This window comes from Poecilia formosa, unplaced genomic scaffold (genome assembly GCF_000485575.1).
Source record: "Poecilia formosa unplaced genomic scaffold, Poecilia_formosa-5.1.2 Scaffold792, whole genome shotgun sequence".
Classification (NCBI taxonomy): Eukaryota; Metazoa; Chordata; class Actinopteri; order Cyprinodontiformes; family Poeciliidae; genus Poecilia; species Poecilia formosa.
In genome coordinates this window covers 36,882-40,391 of record NW_006800731.1, presented here as the reverse complement: position 1 = coordinate 40,391, position 3,510 = coordinate 36,882, and the positions used below count along the sequence as shown (strand labels likewise).

At 36.7% G+C, this 3,510-nt stretch overlaps 1 long non-coding RNA gene across 1 annotated transcript; it reads left to right on the top strand.

The window, feature by feature from the left end:
* The first annotated feature begins 764 nt into the window (after positions 1-764).
* On the top strand, positions 765-1,686 carry LOC107834838 (uncharacterized). The gene is made up of 3 exons (XR_001660661.1): positions 765-806; positions 1,338-1,407; positions 1,496-1,686. It is a non-coding gene; the product is annotated as an uncharacterized LOC107834838 (long non-coding RNA).
* The last annotated feature ends 1,824 nt before the right edge of the window (positions 1,687-3,510 follow it).

Here is a 3,510-nt window from a genome sequence, read left to right as displayed (position 1 = left end):
TAGATAGAAAGCAACTGACATTTTCTGTTTGATGCCAAGATAAAACACCTTGCTTACACAGGAAGCACGTCCAACACAAAGCATCACATGAAAAATTCAATCAATTTTGGTAAATTCAAGCTGGTGATGTCCTAGTCCGGGTTAGACAACAACTCAACTGGACAAGAACCGGATGGAAATAAAATGTGGGTCACCAATAGAGCCCGAAGGGACAAAGGCAGCTAACGTGTTGCTAGCTGGTAGTTAGTTTGCTTCAAAATGCTAATTATCTTTGTTTAATTATAAACAGTGCAGTACACATATAAACAAACTTACGTTGGTTTCAGAAATAGTTATATCAATTTTATTGTGACTTTTATGATTATTGCTATAACAATCACTAAGCTTCAAGTTATAACTGCATGGAGGCTCTGTTAGTTGTGACTTAATATAGTTTTCTTCATAAACTTAACCTGGTTTTAATTAAGCTCAGTATGACAAAGAGACTTTGATATTGTGAGGCTGTTGTTTTAACTTGTTCATCATTGTTTTTATCTTCAACATATTTTTGCAGTCTAAACATTTGAAGATGAAAGAGGAAGCCAGAGATCAGGAATTAAAAAAACCTAAAGACTTTCCTGTGTCAGAAGAGGCTGTGGCTCCACCGGATCACCAACCAGTTCTGAGGATGAACCTCCACATCGTCTTCATAGTGGAAGGCTTTTTTTAAAAAAGGCTTTTGAAAATAATAGAGATGGGTACCACCTGCCCCCCTCACCACCCTGCAAGGATCAGCGTGTTCAGATCATGGATGGAAAGATTTTAAGGTAGTTTGTCTCCCTTAAGTCCATACTTAAAACAGCTTCATAGTTAATGCTAATATCAACTGATTCTATGATATTGCTGACTATTGTGGAAATTTTCCTTAACAAAGAGTGAGGAAAAACTCAAGGAACCAGAGAAAGAATATATTCTTAATCACTATTTATTCGAAGGCTTTGCAGCGTTTGAAGTCTCTGCTCACTGAACACAGCCAGGAGAAAGAGCCTGGAGCAGAATACAGCTTACAGTTTTATAAGGAGGGTTTCATTCCATTCACATAGTTTCATAATCTACTTGGTTACAGAACAGATAGCAAGCACATGTATCTTCTTTATCTTCTTCAAACACAACATAGAACAAACAATTTAATAACTTTATTGTAATACCAAGGCCCAAGAAGTAGCTTCAGAAGACATTCTCATGAACATGTGCATTACACAAGAATCATTATACTGTTATGCATTGTTTTACTTATAATTATGTAGTAATCTTAAAATTTTCCACTACATTATTTTTTCTACTTCTAACATAAACAGGCAAAGATGTCACCCAGAAATGTTTTTCCACTCCAGGCCTCCAGTCCGTCCATCATCAGTTCTTAAAATTGTAAGCCTTATTTTCGTTGCCATTTTTCTGTACTCTTTAAAATACAAATGCTTTCTATATTTAATTGCTCTATTGTTATTTTTTGTAGGTTTCTGTAAAGTGCAGTGGTCCAGTGAACAGGAATGTTATGTCGTTGATCCTCGCTGTTCGTAGGAAGGAGAAATGTTAGTTTGTCTGCAGTAATACTGGAATACTGACATTGTTTGTCTGAATGAAAAAAATAAAATAATAAAATAAACATGAATGCTGTATGCGCTGGGTTTTTACCTTAGAATGGCCAACTTTCTGTTATTCCTATGACAATTTGATACAGTAGGGGCTACATTTCCCACATCTGTGTCCTCTGTCCTTTTATCAGCAGTTTAAACCATAGACATAATATAAGGATAGACGCCTCATGGATCGCTCACGCCTATTGTCACTGACGAGATTTAGGGCAGCCATCTTGGAGCGGTACACCACTCCACTCAGCGTTATGTGTTTAGCAGGCACAATGACGTATCAGCGCATTCAATCGATCATAACACAGTTTTTTGTTACTGGACACCATATTCAAACATCTATCAAAGTAACATTTATAAACAATTGTATTTTTTAAGTAAGTTTTGAATACATAGTTCATCATATTTAAATATGCTTAGTGGCTATAACACTAAGCACAATGGCACTGGCTGCCATTCTATGAGAGCATGTTCGTCCTGTCTGTACGCCAGCAATAAAATGGCTAAGAAACATTTAATATATGGACTGATTTTCCATAATTTCGCTTATGTATATAATGTACAGTGTTTTTTGTCATCAACTGCGTTTCATGTTTTGTGTGCGGAGGAGCGATCAGAAACAGAAGAGAACAGATTCTAGGGGAGGCAGGCAGTTCTCTTGCCTCATGGCATGGGGCGCTCATGATCCCAGATATTGTGACTCCACAACTGCAGAGTAAGACACAGTGAGCTAGCCATGGAGCTAAATACGTAAAGTACAGCGATTTGTTTTCTCCTCTCTTCCGACGTAAACATGAAAGACTGCATTTCTACACTTAAACGGTTTTCTAAAGTGGATTTTCAATTGAAGCAGGATATAATAAGTAAAGGAAGACCAAAACCGGAGCTGAAAGTTTTTGCTTCGAAACAGTTTGATGATTCTCAAACGGAGTAGAAAAGACATGGCGAGGATAGACTTGGCTTTGGATGAATGGATATTTTTGTGCAGAATTAGCGGTGCATGGATTTCATGGATACGTAAAGGTAAGACAGCAATGAGATGTTTTTTTTTTTATGAAATGTGCGTTTTGTGGGCTACAGTTTATGTCTAAATAATTCAGTAAAGTAGAAGCGGTAGCTAATCTACCACAGCAATTATTGATTAATTAAACATTAAGCCTAAAACGTACTACAACAACAGACTGAATGTTCTGTTCTGTGTGCAAAATTCTTGAATGTTTTTTGGTGTTATATCCTAAAACATGAAGTGGCATTGTTGTCAGTTGCTATGGCAACGAGTCTGCGTAGCTTGGCGAATACAGATCATTTTGCTGTGGATCATAGCACGAAATTAATACCTACATTTCTAAATTTCACTGAGTTAACGCGGCTATGGATGACATGTAAATGATTAGTCTTTTTGCCCTCCAGTGTTGTATGCCTGCGCGAAATTTGCGTACGTCCAATAACATGCATGGTGTCTAAGTCATAAGTCAGTGCCTCACCAGCAATGAACCTTACCGCACGTCACTGATATGTTTATGTTTTTCAGCCGACGAGTCCAAAATCCGATGCGAGATTCATCCGTGCTGCAGTGAATCCGTCTCTCTTTAAAGATATCTCCCTCTTCTTCCTCACATCGTGTTTTTAGGAAACTTTAAAAACAGAAACAGAAGATTTAGGATGCATCTTACTTTTGACAGAGTGAAAGAATATAAATAATAGTCTTTATCACCTGTGTAAATTTTGTTGGTGAATGTTATAACACATAATATAAGTTTTATAATATGTGTTATATTGTTTCATTTCTAATATAGGCCCTTGTGTCTGATAATCTAAGTCAATGTTAGAGAATAAATATTTTTTTTTTAGATTTACGGAATCACAGTTAGCCTTCATAGCG